This window comes from Pinus tabuliformis, chromosome 5_2 (assembly GCF_031772625.1).
Source record: "Pinus tabuliformis cultivar Carrire ecotype Pingquan chromosome 5_2, CPIR1, whole genome shotgun sequence".
In the NCBI taxonomy this organism is placed as follows: Eukaryota; Viridiplantae; Streptophyta; class Pinopsida; order Pinales; family Pinaceae; genus Pinus; species Pinus tabuliformis.
The window spans coordinates 118,439,780-118,448,716 of NC_142306.1; positions in this window are offsets into that span (position 1 = coordinate 118,439,780).

Here is an 8,937-nt window from a genome sequence, read left to right on the forward strand (position 1 = left end):
ACCACTCATCTGATCAATGAGCAGGGAAATGAGGATAGGGACCATAGTACTACCGATGGACACATTGTTGTATCTACCGTACTCCCTATGCTAGGATGACCTTCATTGATCTGGGATCAATGATACTGGTCTGGGACCAGTGGTAGGAGTTGTACTCACTATGACACTGACTTCAGGTTGGTTGAGACTAGTCTGGGACCAGTGGTACACACTCTGAGTCTGAAATTGAGTCAGTGGAGGATGATACTGGTCTGGGACCAGTGGTAGGAGTTGTACCCACTATGATGCTGACTTCGGGTTGGTTGAGACTAGTCTGGGACTAGTGGTACACACTCTGAGACTGACTTTGATTCAATATGATACATGCTCGATCATTTCTTCCTCTTCATAATTCGGACAAAGCATAGCAGAACACAAAAAGCAGAGTATAACAGAACAAAGCAGAGCAGAGCAGATCAAAATAGGGCAGAACAAAATAGAGCAGAGCAGGTAGGATAGAGCAGAGAAAAGCAAGGGTCAAGTTGTACAGGGCAGTGCATTTGATGGATGAATAGTAGCGACCGACAGACACATTGCAAATGGAGTTCTCCCTAGCTGGGAGGGAGTGTTAAAATTGGAAACTAGGGCCAAACTCCATGTGGGTCATCTTATTCATGGCTGATAATATTTTTATTAGATTCCTCTCATCGAGAGGTGTAGGATTGATCTAAGTATCATCCGATTCCGATAATTATTTATGGAGATATGAATTTATTTTGGTTATGGAATAATTATCAAGCCGACTTGAAACTCATGTAGGCTCAGAAGCCCATCAGTCGCATCTACTCAATCATCAATAGTTTTGTATAAATACAGGAGGTCTTTTTCTCATTTGGACTCACTCAACTCATCACATCTCTCTTTCTCTCTCCTACACAAAAAAGAGGATCTTCTCGTACTGTGCAGAAAAGAGACTCTTCTCTCACACGTGTGGAAGGAAGGTGCAGAATTTAGGGCTGCAACAGCAGAACCAAAGTTTGACCAACGTTGACCATCAGCCTACCTCTCAGAACTACGCTGCAGGTGAATCTGGATCTCCTCTGAAGGCCGCATTTTTTGGTGAAGGAATCAAGCCAATCTGATGGTCGGTTTGCAAGATATTTTCTGCCCTAGTTTGGTTGATCTAGGGTTTGTTGCTGCTGATGTAAATCAGATTTATGTGCTATTTCTCTTTGCTGAATTATTGAATATAAAGGAAGATTTGATCAAAGGGTTTCTCCACATTGGGATTTGTCCCTGGCTAGCCACCACATCTTGTGTTTCTTGTCTTGGCTTGTTTTCTGTCGATCGTTTAATGTTCTATATTTACTTTAATTTATGTACATGTGATTGCTAATCTGTGGATAATAATAAGAAAGATAAGTAAACTGCTATAAGCATAGAACATACCATAACTTAACACATATCATTAATCCATGTGTCATGGTCATCCCATTCTGCAAGTTATATATTTCAAATGATCTTAGTAAAACCTTAAGTCTATATAAAAACCTAGCTAAACTTATAATTTGATAACAAATTCCATCCTAGGAGGTTTTTAACCTTACTGATTACCTATGTTTTTCGACACTACTAATCTAAAGAGTTTTTTCCCTCCAACTTAAACTCCCAAAGCTAGGGTGAAATTTATTGTCTAACTATCAGGTGAGTCCTAGTGTTTTAGTCGAGTCTAATCTAAAAGTGGCTTGGGAATAATTTAAGTTAATTGGCTTAATTATTTTATTACAAATCACTTGGTTTACTAGATCATATTGTGTTGCAGATAGTTATGTCTTGAGGGTCTAAGATGAATGTGCATTCCCTTGAGCCTTGTAAATGAAAAATCATATGTATTAAAGGGATGGAAAAATAATTAATCCCCTCATGTGTAAATTAATTAAATTTTTGAAAAAATAAAATTAAAGAGTCAAATTTTAAAGGTCCTCCACCAAGGGAATATTGTATTTTTCAAGAAAATTTGGACCCTTTTGGTGGTTAAGTCAAAGTCAAATTTTTGAGGAAATTAATTTAAAATAAATAATTTTGAGCTAATTAAAATGGAATTAAATGATAAATTTGAAAATTCCTCAAAAAAAAAAAACAATGGCCAAGATTAAAAGATCTTGAAATGTTTATCAATAGTCAAGATTATTTTGACAAGGATCAAAGAAACTAGATGTTATTTTTCATTTGGAGGATTTATCTATAAATTAGAGAGTCAGTTGAGAGTCTCTAGTCATCTTGATCTTTGGCTAGAATTGTTGCTGAAGCATTTTGTAAATTATGTCCGATTGGGAACTATTTTTTCTATTATAATAAAAGACTTTGGGGTGTAACTCGAGGTGTTCTTGTTCATTGATATGTGGTATGTACTGACTATGGGCTTCCTATGTGGTGCCTTGTATTGTTATTTTGAGATAATACATAGTATGTGTAGGTACTCAATACTTGGTCTCCAAGTCCACAGACTGTAGGAAAAGGTTACTTTGCTTGGATCTCTAGTTTTTATATGGTGGATTAAATTTTTGCTTAGGTTATAGTGAGAATTAATTTTTCTGAAGCGTTTTAACCATTCTTTCAAGGAAAAAAATATCATAACATTATTTTCTCAAAATCCATTCGAAAACCCATGTATATTTTGTAAATAATTCTGTAGATTTAAATTTATAAATTATTTTTCTAAATTGGGCTGGGGTTTTAATTTTATTTTTGAATATATTGGGGTTTAGGTGTCTCTATTTTCATTTTTTGCAGGTTGGATCCAGAAACCGAGTGGGAGAAGAGCTAGATTTAGGCCCTTGAGGGTAAGATCTAGTTTCTTGGAATTTTTTGCAGGTTTCCCACAAAAAAAAAATGGAAAAAAATCAAAGGAGCTGAAGCATAATTTTTTTGAACAAGGGTTTCAACTTTTTCAGGATTTCTAGGCTCAGATTTTCCTTCCTAGGCCTCAACGTCAACCTCCCTCCCTTCAGTTCTTGATTAAGGCCTTGCCTTAGGCCTCTATACCCTCTTTTTCCCAAATGTAGCATCATTAGGTATAGTGTTGTCCCTTTAAGACCTTATCCTTCATCCTTGTAACATAATCTATCATGTTATCCCATTTGTCCCCGCAAATTCGCTTCCCTTAGCCTTATTCTCCATTTTCTTGATTTATTTTTCCCTAAATTGACCTGAAACCCTAAGCTGAAGTTTTAAGGCTAAATATTTGGTGATTTTGGAGGATTAAGGTCTCAAAAGTATTATTTTTCAAGCAGTGAAGTGATCCCAAAGTTTTTTCCTTGAGTCTAGGGTTTGACCTCTAAACCCTTGTTTTCTGCATTTTTATTACAACAAGAAAATTGTTAATAATTAGGCCTTAAAATCATAAACTAAATGGTCAAAATAATTTAAAATTGCAAAATCTTCATTTTCACAAATTTTAGCACCTTGCTGGATTTTTCTGCATAACCGAAATTTTCTACAGATGTGAAATTTCTAAATCAGATACTTAATAAGGTCCAAAAACTGAAATTTTCAGTTTCCGGCAAAAACTTACTATTTTTAGACATTTTAGGCAGCATGTTCAATATTTTTAGCTTGTTGATTTGCAACTAATTTACTGTTGTAATAAGTTTATCAGTTCTGAAATTTTTGACTCACATATCCTAAAACCCCTAAAAATTGAGAATTCTAAGTTCTAGTGCATTTTTAATATTTTTGGGCATATTGACCATCTATTTTTTTCATCTTTAGCTTGATGATCTGTAACTCTTCATTGTTGTAATTTTAAAATCAGATCTGAAATATGAATGAATATGCCATCAGAAAGTGTGCTAAAGAAGTTAATTTACATTGTTGGTCAAATTGGAAATTTTATGGTTTTATGTGTTGTGAAAGTTTCATAATTTAAAGTGGTTTATGATTGTGTTCCGACATTGATAAGATCTGAATTTTCCGAAGTGGTATTGCTAGTAAAAATTTTCATAAATCTATAATCAACATCTTGATTGACTATTTTAAGCATTTGGCATCTTCGGTTACTTAGTATCTTGTGGAATATTATTGAAGTTTACACTTGTATCTCTAAGCATTTTATCTTGTCTAAGATTGTAATTCACTATTGTTAATTACTCGTAAAAAGATTCAAATTAAGTACTTAAACAACTTAAGAAAATCTTAACTCAAGATACATCTCACTCATAATCTCTTGCATAAGCATACTAGATCTAGATTTTCATTAATAATTTACCTCCTAGCATAATATAGGTTGATAGAGACATAGTAAAACCCTTCTTATCTAGCTTGAGGGGCCTTAGCAACTCTTCAACAGTTAACAAGGTGACCATGCATTCATTAGAGCCACAGTTTCTACAGTGTTGAGGCATCGAGTGATAGAAGCCTAACATAATGTATTGTTAATCATGCCCTAGCCCACTGCCTATTAGCCTCCTTCCCACAACCTACCTTGGAGCCCATCTTCAAAATAGTTAAAGGAAGGTTACACTTAGACTATGCATTTAACTAAAATTTACCAAGATCATTGCATCTCACATAGGTTCTAGGATTTTCATTTCCCAAAACCTACCTTGGAGCCCATCTTTAAAATAGTTAAAGGAAGGTTACACTTAGACTAGACATTTAACTAAAATTTACCAAGATCACTGCATCTCACATAGGTTCTAGGATTTTCATATCATATAGGTTTGTCAACCATTCAAACAGCGGTGTCCATCAAGTCATTTGGTTCCAATTTATAAGAAGCAAGAATTTGTGACTCCATTAAGGCACTGGTCTCATAATAGAAAATCTAATTTGATCAATAATCTTGCTTAATTTTAACCAATTGGCTAGGCCACTCATTTTTGTCTCCCCAAACAAGTTGGTTTGCAACTTGTTTTCTTTCATCTCATTCCATAGGGACTACCCCCCATAGCTTATTGTTGGGAGACAACTAGAACGGAGTAAGCGAGGATTAGAGTGACAACCCCCATCCTGAGCATTGTCCTGGTGCCTGTATAATCTGGATGACAACAGGTTGCATTGACTCTATGATTACACGTTGTCTTTGCCTAAGATAATATGCATGTCAGGGTAGGATGCATTGCATGCTGAAATTCGCATTAGAAATAATATCATATTCCTTTTATCATACTAGATTAGGTTCATTTAGATTAGGGTTTGCATTTAGAATTAAATTTTATTTCTTGTTGATTTTTATGGCCTAACAAAAGCATGGGCAATCATAAGATGCCACAAAAACATGTTGCCTCATGTGCTTAGTCTTTGATGTGCATGCAACAGACCTATAGTCCCAAGAGATTGTTGGTGTTCTCATGACCTCCCTGTTTGAGTATGTTTGTGCACTCTACTAGGATATCATGTCTAAGTTGAGCCAGATGTTACCCACCACCTGTGGGTGACAACCATAGGAGACTTTTTTATCCTTGAATGTCTTCAGTTGACAGCCAGCAACCCTTTACAGCCACCAGATAGCTTGATGTGCCACCATCTCTGCCACCTGAGCTAGCTATTATGTGCCCTCAACCATCTATCATGATCGCATGTTTGAAGGTGGTCCTTCCAACCTTGAAGGTATGGTTTTCATTATGTATTTGGGTAGTTTTGCTTACCTATCATGGACATTTATGGGTATCGATTAGTGGGTGGATTCAACAGAAAGAATGAGATCGGTCTATAATCTTGTCCCATTGTCCAACTTGATGGTTAACCTTATATCCTAGTCCTGTGGGATCTCCTCTATTGGCTACTAGATTTAGGAGTGGCAGTAAATGGGAAACCCTGATTTTGGTTGCATGGTTCCTCTTCCCAACATCAGATAGATCACTCCCCCTCCACTCATTATAACCCCTTTTCACATATTTCCTATCTGGATCCATATTTTTCCATTCAATCCACAAGGAGTTAGCCTCCCCCTCCCCTTGTCCACACTTTGGGTCGGGCTTGGAACGTTGCCCTGGAGGTTGATGTAGCTAAAAGGAAATTAAAAAGCATAATTTGGCCACCTACAATAGGAAATGTACCATAAAATGCAATTGATGGTTGGGAAATACAAATTTATCACATGGGAAAAATCCAACATGAGCTCTACCCCTATCATCATGGTCATCACCCTAGTTCCTAGGGCCCCTATATTGCCCCCTGCATCACTAAGGAACCCATGATTGTCCCAACCCCTTGTAGGCAATGAACTTCCCAACCTTAGAGGGGGAATTCACTGTTATATCATTTGCATCATGCTCTCATCCCCTAGAGCCCTAAACGGTTATAAAATAAAAATCAAGAAAAGGAAAAAGGCATATGAAGAAGGGTGGAAAACAGAGGTCAAGGTAACTCATGTACCATGATTTCTTCCTCCTATATCTATACACCCAAGTGTGGGCTTCTCTCACCATAGCTCCCCTTGTACAATGACATGTGTCTTGGAACCTTCCTCTAGTGGCCCACTTTGTTCCATCATTATATCACATGACACCTACCATATGAGGGATGTACCATGGACCTATCAATCCCTAAGAGGGTGAAACCGCCTAATATATTCCTTTATTAACCTCCTTGAAATTGGAGACACATGCACACTCTAAAGCCCATTATGGAAGGGCATGCCACTATGAAGTGCCCACTTGGTTCCATGATTTGTAAGCTTAGTTTCTCAATTGCACTAATGAATTGTTGTATTAAAAGGTGAGGAGACATATTGGATCTTATACAAGATTGCAGGTGGGTATTCATCTTGGGCTTTGGTCTTGCTATATGGGGTCCAAATCCTCTAGAGGGTCATATTGAAATTTGTAGGGTGTGCATTGAGAGCCATGGGCCTCCACTATAGCAAAAAGTAGATAGCCATGCCATGGGATCCTTTAGCACCATCCATTTCTCTCTTGTGTCCAATTTTGGTGATGATGATGGTGCACCTAGACCACCTTGCAGAGCCTACTACACACTTGCACCACACACTTGGAAGTTGATCCAAGGCCTAGATGGGGTTTTGTCTCACCATGGGAGACAAGGGAGGGATTTCATCATTGTTCTAGCACTTACATATGGGATACCTTCTTGTTCAATTCAGTTGGGGACCCATGAGGATGCTTTTGTGCCCCTAGAGCCACTTGGGAGCACCACATGTCATTTTCCTAGAGATCAAGGGGCCACCCCCTCCATCAATGTTATTGGAGCCCTCCTATTCATTATGGCACATAAGCGACTTCACTAGGCCATCCAACGACCCTCCTAGTTATTGTGTTATCATTTTGGCCCACTTGAGAGGCTTATTTTTCATATTATGGAGCTATTTGGTGGGCTTGTCACCAAAGGGATGTTATTTTTCACATTATTTTTATTGTAGGGGCATTATTAGGCATAATTTCACCATTTGAATCCCTTGGAGGATCATATAAATATGAGGTCCATTTGATCTCTCATCATCACTTGTACTTGTATCTCTTTGGAGAAAATAAATCAGCCCTACTATTGTTGGATGAATTGTAGATTTCTTGATGCATTTTGATGTTTAGATCATTTCCATTTTGTCTTGGAGCTTCATTTTTGCAAATATAATGGATGGATATACTTCTTTTGTCATGTAAGTGTTATTTCGTGTGAAACTTTTATGCTTAATCTCTATTTTATGAAATGTTTTGTCTTTATTTTACTTGTGCCCTAATATTGATGCAAATTCATGAATGACATTTGATCTTGGTTCGTTCCATATGTTACTCATCTTGGCAATAAGAAGTGAATGTTCCTAGGGGTGGGTTATGAAACTTTGACCTTGAAACTCCATTAAATTTTCATATCAAAGTATAATCCTTGTTGTAACCTTATAGTTTCTTCTCAAGGGCATGTTAAGTTGCAGTAGGGCTCCTTGGAAGAGTCAAAATCATAAATCAAAAGCATTTTGACTCCATTCTCCACAATTGGCTAGGCACTGGTATCAAGTCCTTGGTGATCACCCTAATGTTTACTGTTGTGCATAATTTTTCTACCCTAATCCTAGATGACCAAGCTAGGGCATCCAAATAATTCCATTAGAGCCATCATCTTGCTCTGAAATTTGGCTAGGAATTACGCTAGGGTGTCCTCCACATGCCCTCCAAATTTGAAGTCAATCCCATAGTCGGTTTGTGATATACACCAAGCCATAGCTACAAAACCATTTCGTTATCGGTCATTCTAGGTTAGTGGCATTCTTAGGGATCCTTTGTGCTTGAAAACTTGAAGGAATTTCATAAATTAATAATCCCTTCTTCCCCCTCTCTTGACCTAGATCCTTGGTTGAAGATTACACCCTAAACCCTAGGTCTTCTTTGCGTGCCCTTGGGCTTCTTTGTGGTCCCACATCTCTATCGTCCCTTATCTCACAAGGCCACTTTGAAACCTTGTTTCTAAAAACAATCTTAGGTATAGGGCATCCCTCATCAGAGAATACCTCTAATCCCTAGGTCCAAGCATCACTTGACCTTTCTTAGAGAGTATTTCATCTTAATATTTGAGTCACTCTTGTGAATGGACTCTAGAATTCACTACCTATCCTATCATTGGTTCATCATTCCTAGTGATTTCCTTATATCGAGACTCCTCCCATTAGTAAAAGTCCATAAATAGCAAGGGACATCTACTGAGGTGATAGTGGGTCCTTGTCCCATTTTTGCCACTTGATTTAGTAGTAGTCCCTTTGGAATCCCTCCTAGGACCCCTGTTCAATTGAGCGGTAACAGGAAGCACATGGTATATCATTAGCTAATGGTCGTTGGTAGGGGCTACTAGTTTTTTGGCTTGTCGTTTGGCTTTCAAATATACGAGAAAATATTTCTCCTATGGGGCTACCCATTTTGGTGGGTAACAATAACCAACATAGATGAAAGATAGACAATGACGGAAATTTGTAAGTTTCTTCAGATGCTCTTGATTTTGCTAGAGTAC